Below are 14,406 nucleotides of genomic sequence, written 5' to 3'. Positions count from 1 at the left end.
GGTGAGACCAGGACAGACAGGCTGCCATTACTCAGCTTGCGTTCCACAGACATGGCTCTTCCCCATGTCCTCTCCTTTTCCCTCCCTGTCGCGACCGTGAGCTCCTCTAGAGTAGAGGCCATCTTAATTCTGTGTGTGCGCCCTAACCCTTAACGCAGTGTGAATTTACAACATGGCCTCGGTGACCACCCAAATCCACTCCAGATTCTCTTTACGTAGTTGATAAACCAGTCAAACCAGTCGCCCTTTACTTAGCTCTGGCTCACGGTGCGTCAAATACAAGTGTGTCCAGAGGAGTCTCAACAGGCTGATTGGGGGAAGGAGATCCCTGGCCTTTCTTCTGAGCCATCTCGGGGTGGACTCAAACTCACAGCCTCCCACTTCAGCAGCCGAGTGCACTCACTAGTTGCACCCCTCAGGTGCTAATGTCTCCTTTCCGTTTAATTTGAAGTCTAGATTTTAAAATGATTTCTGATCATAAGCCATGTTTGTCACTTTAGAAACAGAATTTTAATGAAATGGGAGGCAGGAACTATGTTATGATATATAGGTATTCATTTGATAAACAACAACAACTTTGGAGTGTTTGTTGTTGTAGAGTGCAATCATAGTTACTACGTATACTTTTGGATACTACATTCGTTCGCTGAAGTTGAGTGTGTGCTCTAATCTGTTATTATCTGATTGTCAACATTGCTTTTCCTTTGTCGGATCACCGTCTAGAAAGAAGGTACGGCTGAGTGGTGGTACTGATTCAAGCTCTTTGCTGTTGCTGTGCCCCTAAAAGTGAAAGGATATGTATAGGCAGGTAGAGTAGAATGTTCTCAGTGTTTTCTCAGTGTATCAAGTTAGAAAGATGATCCCGTAGCTTTTGGAAAGTTTACCCAGTAGTTGGTTCTCCATGTGTGACAATAAAAGAATGGAAGAGATTTCACAAGTCACATGTACCTGTTTAATTACAGGCAGTTCTTGAGTACAGGGAACGGAATTCTTGAAATAAACTTTTAAGTCATAGAATCAGAGGATGCTACAGATGGGAGGGCCCATTACAGCCATCTACCCCAACCCATTAAGTTTGGAGATAATGAAATTCAAGTTATAATAATAATCTACCAAACTCACTCCCACCAAGTCCATGCCAACTAACAGTGACCCCATGGGACAGGGTAGAACTGCCCGATGGGGTTCTGAGACGACAAAGCTTTAGCAGAGTAGAAAGTCCCTCTTCCTCCCCACCGAGCAGCTGGTGGTTTCAAACTGCTGACCTTGCAGTTAGCAGCCCGAGACGTGTAAGTAAACACTAGGCCACCAGAAATTCAGGTTAAGGGAGTTGAAATGACTTGCCCAGGGCCCTCTACCGAGGGGATGTAGAGCAAAGCCAGAAAGAGGATTCCGTATCTCACTGATGGGACTGTGCTCCGCACAGTACAGTTTTCAAGACTGGTCATTCAGACACAGCTCCTGAAAGGCTTCTGGGTAAACCGCCAAGAACCTCAGAGTGAAGCACCACCCAGGAATGCCTAAGGGAACCTTACATGTAGCCAAGGCTTTCACTCACAGAATGGACCAAAGACTGTCACCATAGATGGGCTAGTGGCTAGGACAACTGCCAAGGTATTCTTAGCTTTCTGGAATCTCTAGGAAGCCAACTCCATATCAGAACTTGAGCTGGGCCCACTTGAGTAGACCACGCTGGCTGGTGGGAGTGTGTGCTGCAGTCATGAAAATCCTATGGAGGGGAAACCTATCACAGTGATCTACATAGAACCCCTTCCTAGGGGGATAGACAACAGACAAGTTGGTGAAGGGAGATGAGCTGACATCGAGGACTCAAGTAGAAAGAAAATGTTTGAAAATGATGGCAACATATGTACAAATGTGCTTGACACGATGGATGTATGGATTGTGATAAGAGCTGTAAGAGCCTCCAATAAAATGGAAAAAAAAGAAAATCCTATGGAGCCCAATTCTGTTCATGAGTCACCGTGATTAGATAAGAACACCACCACTCTCCACCCCTTCTAAAAAAAAAAGGTGTGTTGTAGAAGAGGAAAATCAGGTCTGATGCCAGAGGAAAGGTGAGGGATTATTCAGATTCTATCAGAGGAACTGTTTATGATAGGCAGAAGCACTGGTTTAAAAAACAATGGGGGCATTATTTTAGAAGCTAAAACTTGAGTTTCTTTCTTTGAATGTTACACATGTGAAAACAGGACACTGAATAAGCAAGACCATAGAAGAATCGATGCATTTGAATTATGGTGTTGGAAAAGCATACTGGATGTCCCATGGACTGCCAGAGAACAAGTAAATCTATCTTGGGAGAAGTACAGACAGAATACCTCTTAGACGTGAAGAAATTGAGACGTTGTTTCGCATACTTTGTGTAAGTTATCCGTAGCTGTCAGTTTCTGAAAAAAGGACACCATGCTTGGTCAAGGAGAGGGTCAGCAAGACAGAGGAAGTCCCTCCAGGGGAGAGGCTGACCCAGTGGCTCAAACATAATGGTGATTGTGGAGATGCCACAGGCCCTGCAGTGCGCCCTTCTGCGGGGCTGGGAGTGGGCCAGACGTGGTAGCCCCCAACAGCCACAAAATAGGTATTATAGTATAACTGGCAAGTTGATTTTATTTTCTAAGATTAGAAAATGAGTCATTAATTACTTTAATGGTGTTGTAGACCTCTTTTTCAAAACACGAGGTCTATGAAAAAAAGAACAAGAAAAGACAAATGGTCTTGGTGATGGCTTCTGGCTGCCAGCCACTGCCACACTGAATTTCTGCTACTCAGCTCACACTGCTCCCAATGGCACAGGGCTAACACCCCCAAACAATGTATGATAGACACACTACCCAGGTTGAACGTTACCTGCCAGGGAGTATTTCACCGCCTCCTACAGACACCGTCTTTCTTACTGCGTCTCACTATCAGCCTGCAGCAAAGGTATCAGAGGTGCAGAGAGGTTAAGTGATTCCACTGAAGTCAGCCCCCTATCACAGGGCAGAGATGTGATTTCAAAGAGTCTGCCTGACTTCAAAGCTTAAGGGCTTTCTGGGAAGGTTTCTTCTCCTCAAAAGGCAGTGAGATAGAATTAGGGTTCAAACCAGTTAAGTTTTGCAAAACACCAGTTGTTTCCTTGTTTCTGCAAATCAAGAGAAGCTGCTCTCAAATTCTTTAACCTTTCCACCCTTCTTTTCTCGCCCGGAAGTGAAGGACATTGTAATCCTGAAGGCAAAAGCTAGCTCCTTTCATTCCTTTGCTCCCGCCTACCCTTGCACCTTCTCATTTTGCATGAAAAAAGAGCGTTTCAAAAGCCAGAGTAAGACAAATTATGCAAGAATCAAACACCAGGGTAAAGGAGGAGGAGGACTAGATAAGGATATCAGTGTACCCCGAGGAAGCAGACTCTTCCAGAGCTTCCTGGTAGCCAAGACAAAGGGAAGCCAACTGTTACCTGACTTCATCAGTCAGCAAGAAAAGGACTACTAGTTTATTAGAAAAGATCAACCATTTTGCTGTTGTTACTATTTTTAATTCTCAGAGTAATTTATCATGCAGGTTGTTCTAAAGGTGATATTGAATGACTCCAGTGAAGACTCCTACAGAGCAACATTATTTTAAAAAACACCAAGGTAATTTTGGTCCGTGACAGATGCCCTCTGGGTGACAGCTCTGGGAGAGGAACACGTTATTATTTTCTTACTCTTTCATCACTTCGAGATGATAAATTTTGGGAAATTCATCCAAGAGAGTCTTTCAAGGTCTTCAATTTGTTCAATCCAGGATCTCACTCATCATACACAGTATATAGAGTCTACGGCACATACCGGTTCTTCCCATGGGGACTAGATTTCCATAAAAGTCACACTTAAAATGTATCTATCACCAACATGTTATCGAGAGAGCTAGTCCCTGGGAGAGGACATGGTGCTTAGTCAAGCAGGTCAGAAGTGAAAAGGGGTAAGGCCTTTGTCAAGGGGATGGACATCGGGGCTGCAACCATGGTTCTAACGACAGTGGTGAGGATGGCGCAGGACCGGCCAGCGTTTCCTTCTGTTGGTTGGACCTGAGGTCGCTGTGAGGAGGAACCAATTCGGAGACACCAAACAGCAACACTAAGCACCTGGGAAACACAACAATCATCTAAGCCATCTGATTGTTAGCCACTAAACTGGAACTCCTACATCTGACCTCGGACCCCTGGGTCTACTGGTTTCTCTCCTCACTGGAGAGCCCGTGTCGACTTCTGACCACCGCCCTGCCCCTCTCTGGAGTGTTCCTCTCCTTCCCACGTCGTTTCCTGTTGCAGCTTCGGAAACCGAAACCTCCACGCCGGCCTTTTTGGGGTTTGCACAATCCATGTCCTCTTCCCTCCTTTCATTAGAGTCACAAGGCAAGGAATCCCTAGTTCTTTTGCCACATGTTGATGTTCATTCCAGTTGTTCCGTGGCAGTGCTAGGGTTCTTTTCGGGGAGGACAGCTTCTGGATTGTGGGCTGTGTGCACGGCTGCCGTTACCCGGGGGCAGCCAACTAAAACCAGGTTTTTCTTTGCACGGAGAACTGACTCTTCTGCAGTTTGCAGGAGGACAGGCTAAGGGAAGGTCACAGAGTCACAACTCAAACACACGTACAGTTGGTTTCTAATGAACTCTGCCTGCGGTGACCCTAACACCTGAAGGGGGGAGTGAAACCGTATTGGATGTGAGAAAACAACTTTTCTAGGAAAACCAAAAAGGTACGTTGCATTTCATACGCGAACATACTAATACAATGTGATATGCTTAACCATATCTAATATATAATGGATAACATATAGAATAAATTACATAGGAATATAGATGAGATCATTCACTACTAGGGTAGATTCTGACTCATGGCGACCCGGAAGGACAGAGTAGAACTGCCCCTGAGACTGTCAATCTTGGAGGTCTCAACTTTTTCCCTCGGGCAGCCGGTAGTTTTCGAAATGCTGACCTCGCTCTTAGCATTCCAACTCTTAACCCAGATGCCACCCCAGGCCCCCTGAGGCTGTATCTATCACACACAGAATTACCCCCGTGGTGGGGCCTTTCCTTTCAGGGTTTTCAGAAGGACTTCCAAGGACTCCCACAGAGTGGGAGAGTCCCTCCTGCAGCCTTGCTTGCATAGCACATACTCTGAACTGACATCTGACTGGGCTTGCTCTGTGGGTCGCTTCTAACTCCCTGGGCTGCAGGCATCTGCCTTCACACATGCCAAGAAGATGAGTTCAACACCGAGTTATCACATCTGGGTGGTCTCCAGCTTCAGAAGAACTTGAGCTGTTAACAGGCTGTTAGGAACCATTTGGGTAAAACACACCACCCTCAAATAAGGCACTTTGATTTCAGCTCTAAAGGACCACTCCTTCTGTCTCTCTATATTCTTACCCCTCACCCAGCCTCTTGCCAACAAAGTTTAATTGACAGTTGTTAGCCCTTCCCTTTCCAATACAATGACATTTTTAATGGTGCAGACGTTGAGAGGAAAATAGACTGATTTCCGAGATTTGGAAGGTTCCTTCTTTGGGGCCTAGCTCCCACTAGATAGATTGACACTGTGGCGGCAACGATGGGCTCAACCATGAAGAACAACTGTGCGGATGCCCCCAGACCTGGCGGCGATTCTTCCTATGGTACATAGGGTCGCGGTGAGTCAGGACTGGCTCAAGGACACCTAACATCCAAATAACAACCATTCTCAAGCTCCCCTTGACCGCCTGATGGTGGGCTGAGGTCAGAGAATTCTGGCAAAGGAGGTTTGTGATGTGGGCTCATCTGAAAGCCCAGGGGCTGGGCGGGGTGGAGATTGGGCTGTGAAGATGCTACTCTGTTGGTGTTCCTGCTTGGTTTGAAGAATTGTCTTCCACCAATCCCCTAGGGTGCCCTGGGAGAGAGGAACTATTTGTCAAGAAGCTTGTGCATATCAAATGCAACTTCCTGGAGGCTCCTCCTAAGCCACTTCTGCATTCGAGGAGGGTCTAGTTAGCCCTTTAGTTAAGTCATCACATTTAAGGCAAAGAGGCTTTTTACAGGTGTGGAACTCTTTAAAAAGAACTTTCTATACATTCCCCTGTGTGGAGCTGAAAGGAAAGTTCCCACATTGGTTGCTATGCTAATTTACAAGACGCTTTGTTGCTCTAAGCAAAAAATAAACGGACAGAAACCAGTTTAGGAACAGCCGTTTCCTCAGAATATTGCAGACCTGGGGTGGGTGAATCAAACTAATATTTTTCTTCTCTTAGCAAATTCATCTTGACAGTCACAGTTGTAGCTATTATCAGTTGGTGACACTGAGTGCAAAGATATTGTGTCCTTCCCATTAGACAGATGGGGAAGCCAAGGCTTTGGGGAAATAACTTGTGGAGGGTCACTGGGTTCTAAACGGCAAGCTGATTCTGGCTGCAGACTGTGTGGGTCTAACTCTTAAACCATATCCCTAGAGTGGCTGCAGAATTGCTAGTTGTTTCTGAACATTCCATTCATTTTCATGTTTACTATTCTGCATGCTGTTCCTTCTTGCCTGAAAGGCCTATCCCACTCCTTCAATGGCTAGTTCCTTGTCCGTCCAAAGGTCTTTGCTCCTTGGTTAGCATCTTTGGAAGCTGTCCCAGATGAGATAAGGTGGAGTTAGGAAATGATAACTCTGCAGCTGTAAAGTCAGAATGGTGTGCGATCAAGCCCTTATGAGATCATGCTGGGTTGTTTTATATCTCTACTCCCCTCTTAGACGGTGAGTTTTATGAGGGTAAGGTGTTCCTCGTTGCCTCCCCAATGCCCAGGGGTCTCTAGTGATGCAAACATTTCAACTATCAGCAGTTAACCAAAAGGTTGGAAGATAGAGCCCACCTGGAGGCATCTTGGAAGAAAGGCATCCTGATCAACTTCCTAAAATATACCACTGAAAACCCTACGTGTGGAGCCTGTTTCAATTCTGATACACAGGGAGTTGGGGCCAACTCCCTGGCCAATGACTTTTGATCCGCAGGTCTACATAGGTGCCTAATACCTAACAAGTTTGTGCTCAATACGCACTTGTTAAATGGAATAAAGATGAATGAGGGAATAGGAGTTAGGGATGGGAGGCCTGCGTGGTTTGTGTCTTATTATTATTAGCCATCCTTTGAAAGTCAACTGTCTGATGCAAAGGTTCTTTGCCTAGGGTTTCTACATCCCACAGGGCTCTTGAAGAATTGTAATAGGCTAAGCTGTTTTCAACATTTCAAAAGGGCTAACAGAAACCATTCCTGAAACCATAACCTGAGCGATCTCCCTACAGGTTAAATAAAATGTCACATTTCTTTACTTTTGGCGATCGTCTGATCAAGTTGATGTGGTAACAGGCATGCTTTTCTATAATCAAGATGGCTCAACTGGCAAGAAGGGGCACCCGTGATTAGTAACACAATAAGAAAATCAATGATCTGCTCCATAAACATTGACTATATAGTGGAAGAAGTCTCTCAAATGTCTGTAGGAGAAAATTCCTAATAAAAGAGGTCCTTGATACAAATCATACAAATGTGGGGAAGCTCTACAACCTTCTGATTTGTCAAGAGCACTGCAATTGTTGGATGATTTTAAGCCAACTTGAATTTATATGAAAACGTAGGTGGAGTCCAGCCTGTCAATCAGGTCAGTTTGATGATGCCCCTTGGAGTGCGGCCTTCCTCTAAGGAAGAAACTGGGAACTCCCCCCCCCTCCCCCCTGCCGCTTCACCAAGTAGAGAGCAGCGTGTAGCTTCTCCAGTCTGAAGAGGGTCCCAGCGAGCATCGGACTGATGGAGTTGAGGTGCCTGGACTGGGTACCTGCTTGATAAGGAATGACTTCTTGATACCACGTTCTTTCTTGCACATCGGTGCGGGTCACTGCTTTTGTTCCTCCAGACCAGCCAGCCTAACACAAGCACCCTTTTGAGACAGCCGAGGACTCATCCTGAGATTGAGCAAATGCGGTTTCTCTAGTGGACCATTCTTTTCCCTTCCTCATGGCCAATAGAATGCAAGCGTGTCCTAGTTCCTTCATCTGCCACCCACTTGTGATCAGATTTAATATCGTTTATTTCATTGAATTGGTGTTCTTTTGAAAAATTTCTTTGTTCTTTTCTTAAAAAAAAAAAAAAAGCAAGAAGGGTAGATAAGAGAACAAAGAAGACAAGTACATTTTTCTCTCACTTCCTATGGCTTCCGGCCAGCCTATTTTGCTTATGAAAACTGCCAGCAGGCTACTTTATTGAAATAAAATCCAAATCCTTACTTTGTCACTTTTTTTTTAACTGCCTAGGCCTGAAATACACCATTATTGCAAATGAGTATATCCCTGTCAACGAAGGCAAAAGGTCCTTCATTAGTAGTTCTGGCTCTGTCACAAGCCTTTCCATGGGTTCATTTGGTCTTCTGATTTATTATAAAATTTACAGTGTATAAACATTTCCATAACCTTTGGGGTAGTAAACTCATCAAACATTTCATAATATCCCCGAAGTTCCTCTTACTTTGGGATGATATATCTCCCTGGGAGTGTACGTATTTTTCCCTTTCTTGCTTACTGACATTCATAGATAAGAATCCTGTTTGCTTTTTCCTAGGCCCCCCCAAAGTCACGTTCATCAAGCAGCAGAGGACGCAGCTTTTAGACTCAGCTGTCTGCAGCGGTGAATTCCATTCCAATGGAGGTGCAGCCATTCGCTCCTCCCTCTTGCTCATCCTCTACAGAGAAGCTGAAGCTATGGATTCCAACCCAAAGGGGACCACATGGACCTCCTGATCAGAATTCTTTGAGGATGCCTCATGGTTGCCATTGTCAACTCCAGATTCTTTGATGTGGTATTCAAGGTTCTCCACTGTTTGTCTCAAAGGCTTATCTTTGAGCATCAATTGACCCCTGAGCTGCTGATATTCTCTACTTTTGATGCTTACCTTTCTCCAACCTGATCTGACCTTTCATACCAAGAATGGTATCGCATCCTTGTTCAATTCCCATTGATCCTTCCAAGTTTTGTTCAAATGTCATTACCACTGGGAATGTTTCATCATTCTTATATTGTAGCATCCATTATCACTTGATATGTATTATTGTTAGCTCTTTGCATGTCTTCATCTTCCATTTTTGTGAGTGCCTTAAAGACAGGAGTCCTTGTATCTCTAGGGCAAAGACTTGCATTTACTAGACTGGCCATATGATGGTTCAATGAATCTGGTGCACTGTTGAGAATTCAAGAAGGACCCTGTTCATAAATATGGTGGGGTCATAGGCATACATTGGGAACTTCAAAGGCAAGGCAGGATATGTGAATATGCTAGTGTGGTCCCCTTACCCTTCACCTTAGGAGAAAGGGGCACATCCTTTCTTCATCCACTTTATCTTTACCTCAACCTTAATCTTCTCTATGCATCCAATATAGATGCATCACGCTAACTTCATCAGATGGCCTAGAGTTTCATGATAGTCTTTGCTACTACCATCCATCTGCCATGTCCACCTGGAGCAGTCTCCTGCATCTTTCAGGATTTCCTTCTACATAGTTCTTCAGAGACGCTTCTTCTGATTCTCCCCAGCCTGGATTAGGAGCTTTTTCTGGGATGCCTGCCAGCAGCTTCATGCATGTAAGGCTTTGTACTACATTAGTTTGCTTATGTCTATGCCTTGCACAGTGAGACAATGGACACGTCTTATTTATCTCTGATTGTCAATCATCCCATACTACTTTAATAAATTCCAATGGAATTCAAAAACCTTTGGAATTGCTATAGCTTTTAAGTGACAAATTCATTAATATATTTCCAATGTCATTTGATATGTATTTAACATTTATTTCTTGGATTGGTTTGGCCTTTATAATTTAATAAAGATTCAATTATTTTGATTAAAACAATACATCTGATTTTTAGGATCAAATTATTCTTTTGTTTCACCAGAGTGGGAGGATGGGGGAGGAAGGGAAAAAAAAGAGGAGCTGATACCAAGGGCTCAAGTAGAAAGAAACTTTTTTGGAAAATTTGATGGCAACATATGTACAAGTGTGCTTAATACCATTGAATGATCGATTGTTTTGAGATTTGTAAAAGTCTCCCCCAATAAAATGACTTTACAAAATTATACTTTTGTCTACATCTTAACATTTTATTTGAAATAGACACTTTTTAAGGTTGATGTCTACAAAATAAAATATCTATTTTATTTTAAAAATTTTTGAGGAAAGTCTGGATCTTTTGCGGTATATTGTACAGGGCCTTGGCTGTAACCATCATTCTGGCTCAGAAAAATTTGAGGGGATGTCCAAGGTCAAAAATTTTTAAGGAGCATCAATCAACATAAACTATTTGGGGAAGTTTGGGGAAATTCTGTGCTCATATCCGACCCTGTTAGAAATCATGTAAAACATCTCCTTAAAACCCGCTGCCATCTAGTTGATTCCAATTCAGGGCAATTTCTCACTGCAATGGAGCTGATTCATCTGCTCTTGCGGGTGCAGAGACGCTGACTCTTCATAGGAGCAGAAAGCAGGTAGTAGGCCAATGGTCAACCATTGCACCACCTGCGCTCCGCTCATGAAATCTAGGGAGTGAACTGTCCTATTGCTAGAGGGGACCAGTGAGTCCGTGTTTTCCTTACAGCAACCCTGTGTGACAAGGTAGACCTGTTCTGTACCATTTTCTTGCCTGTAATCTCTATGAGGGAGATGATCAGGCCTTTCTCCTGTGGAATCCCTGGGAATGGTCTTCCTGCCAACCTTTTGGTGAATAACCAAGACTTTAACCTTTTATGCCATGAAATATGCCTGTCCTATTTTTCACAGATGGGGTTGCAGGTGGACTTGTGAATTCCAGTCAGACATCCCCCATCCCACTTCCTCGAGTGAGAAAAGATATGGATTCATCTACTTTTCGTTTTTTCTTTGATCGTTCATGGGCCTGGAGAAACGATGAAAACAGGTCTGACGGGTGAACAGGCCCCAGGAAAGGTGTTCACAAAGCTGTTGATGAGTATGTGCCCTTGCCTCCTGATGACCTGTACTTTCTGTCCCTCTATAAGAACTTTCCTGCAGGACCAGTGAGACAAATCATTGAAACTGACCCCAGTCTTGGAGCTCTGCTAGAACACAGTCTAACACTGGGTTCATCACACACTGACCAGCTAATAAAGTCTGAATGAAAACACAATCAGACAATGCCTGGCAATTTCTGTAATGAATTACATTTGATTGATGCTTTCTGACCCTGGTCACAAACCTCAGGCAAAAGATAAGCAGAGTAGGGGAGAGAAGGAAAACCAAACAGTCGGAGAATGTTCCTAAAGGGAATGAAGATTGCCTGTAAGAGCAAGCTCCCAGAACTTTTGTTTGAAAGTGCTTAAAGGATGGTCCCTGGCTGTTGTTATTGGATGCCATGTCTTCCAGACCTTGCTTTTGCCTCTGTCCCTGAGCTTTCCTCTTCTTTCCTTCAGTTTATTCAGTAAGTATTTGCTGAGCGCTCACTGTGTCTACGGGAAGACAGACAGATGCTCTGCTCTTCTGGAGCGGAGTTCTATTGATTCAAATACCTGCTTAGTGATCGCCTCCCTTAACAGCCTTGTCCCAGTCTAAGTGGTTCCTGAGCAGGGTATCCTGGCTTCCCCGAATGTCTCCAGGTGCTCTTTTGTCTCAAGACGTGATCATCCCACAATCCTAATTAGCTGAGAGATCAGTATGTCCTAGACACTGTGCTGAACAATGTTCATTTATTCTTTCCGTTAACTCGAGTATCACCATGTTGCTCTGGGCTGTCTAGGACAAATATTCTTTCATGTGACCCTAGTGTCCACATGCTGTTTTTGTGTGCCATGGGGCTCTTTTTAGTTTACAGGAACACACGAGGTTTCCTACATGGCCATCCCCATGGGAACAGAGTATCTCTTCTTTCTCCTCGGGATCAGCTGTTGGGTGCAAACCATCTACCTGAGAGTTGGCAGCTAAGTGCGTAACCATTGCCCAACCAGGGCTTGTTGACATCCGCACGTGGGGAAGACCATTTTCATATGGAGACACTCCAGTGCAGAGGGGCTGAGTGAATTACGGCAAATCACACAGGACAAGAATGTTCACCACCGAGCAGAGGTTTATTGACCTTGGAAGGTTGAGGCTCTATCATTATTTCCCCAATCTACCTTCACCACCTGCGTACCTATGGCAGAGATCATTGTAAAACCTTCCCCTCTCCCTCCTCTGAATTTACAAATTGTCCCTTATTGAAATTCTCCATTTAGGACTCAAAGACTGAAGACTCCTTTTATAATAAGCCCTTTAAATTTAGTCACAGGCCAACAATTCTTAAATTCTGAATTTGATGAGGGTTTGTATTTTGTATCATCCATTTCTTTTTTATTCAACAATTTAAAGCACGTATCAACCACCGCCGCCTTCCCGATCGCTTATCGTAGCCCCCTTTGATTTCTCTTTCCTCACTCAAGGATGACTCTCTTCCCTTCCACCCAAGAGCATACCTGTCCACCCTCTAGTCTAGCCTATTGCTTCATCTTCCTTTGTTGGTTCCCACCTCCAAAATCTGTTCCCACGTGTATGAAAGCTTTTATCTTGTGTTTTTGTGTCCTTTGTGACAGTGGCTTCATACACTGTTTGTCTTTTTGTGATTGACTAATTTCATGCAGCATAATGTTCTCTTGGTTAATTGGTGCCATGAGGAGCTTTGTGGTTTCATCGTTGTCTTTTTAGCAAGCAGAGTATGCCAACATGTGTGCGTTCCAAAGTTTCTTCATCCATTTTGCCACCGATGGGCATTGAGGTTGTTTCCATCTTCTTGCTGTTGTGAACAGTGCTGCAACGAACATGTGTGTGTAGATGCCTGCTCATGTTAGGACTCGTACTTCCGGAGAGTGGACACCCAGCAGAGGGATTGCTGGGTCGTATGGAGTGTAGAGTCCCAGTTGTTGGAGGTTGCTCCATATGGCTTCCCACAGCGGTGGAACATATTGCTGTCGTGCCCGAGGGATCCAATAGCTACACGGCCCCTCCAACAGTTGTCAGCATTAGTTGTTGAAATGAGGCAGTCATTGTCGGTGAGGTTTTTGAAACTTGGCGGTCCAAGCGGTATCTCATTATTGCTTTGGTTTGCTTCTTCCTCTGTCTGTTGGTCATGAGGGTGCTGTCTTTGGAAAACTGTCTGTTCATGGCCATTGTCTACTTTTAAAGTGGCTGCTGGTCTTTTTCTTATTGAGGTGTTGGCTTTCTATCAATTTTAGAGCTTGGTCCCTTGTCTGTTGTGTTGTTGTCAACATTGTCCCTCCCTTCTGTGGGTTTTCTTTTCATTCTTTTAATGACGTCTTTGGATGCCCAGAAGTGTCTTATTTTCGGTAGGTCCCAGTCACCTATTTTGTCAGTGACAAAATATCGCTTATTCAATAGTGTTTTTATGCCCTGCAGTAATGCCCTTACGCTGATGTCTATTTTCTCCTTGATGGTTTTGATATCCCTGGGGTTTACATTTAGATCTTTGATCCTTGAGTTGAGTTTTGTGTCGGATGAGTTATGGGTTCTCTATTATTCTTCACACATGGAAATCCAATTTTGCCAGCACTATTTGTGGAAGAGACTCTTTCCTGTTTAATGTTTATTTTGCCCTTTGTTGAAGATCAGTTGTCTATAAGTGGGTGGATTTATAGGTTCTCTATTCTTTCCCATTGGTCTGTGTACCTATTGTACCAGTCCCAGGCTCGTTTAGCTACTGTGGCTGAGTAATACAGGTTTTGAGATCGAGAGTTGAGAGGCCTCCTGGTTTGCCCTGCGTAAGAAGTCCTTTGCTTATTCCAGGTCTCTTTCGTTTCCATATACACTTAGTAGTCAGTTTATCCATTTCTCTAAAAGTGATGTGAGAATCTGGATTAGACTTTTGTTGTATTTATATATATTACTTTGGGTGGTATTGGCATTTGTCACATCAAGGCTTTTGTATTTTTGTTATTCATGTTGTTTATTTTCTTATTCCTCAAAGTCATTACTATGCTTGAATTGCTGTTCAAGAGCTCATTCTCTTCTCAGGCCCCTACAAATGCTTGCTGTTGTCTGACTGTGGTTGGCATGATGAAGACCGATGAGGGCCACATTTCTGCCCTTCTTACGGAGGAAAGACCAGAACATGGCCACCCCAGTAACTAAACAAACATATGTTACTGAATTTGGGGACCAGTAACCAGACTTCAGTGGAAACCACAAAACAGGTGTCTATTACACACGCTCAGATTCTGAGGACAGAGTAGAGGTCAGGTAGATTTGGGCAAGAACATAATATTTTCTGACTGATTCGCAGACCTAAAGTTGATGCCAAAATATGTTGGTGTATTGCTAGTCTTCTTAAAAAAATTTTTAAACCATTTTATTGGGGGCTCAAACAACT

Source organism: Echinops telfairi, unplaced genomic scaffold (assembly GCF_000313985.2).
Source record: "Echinops telfairi isolate 266 unplaced genomic scaffold, ASM31398v2 ScPeMD7_3533;HRSCAF=4204_0, whole genome shotgun sequence".
Classification (NCBI taxonomy): domain Eukaryota; kingdom Metazoa; phylum Chordata; class Mammalia; order Afrosoricida; family Tenrecidae; genus Echinops; species Echinops telfairi.
Note: the sequence above shows the minus strand (reverse complement) of the source record.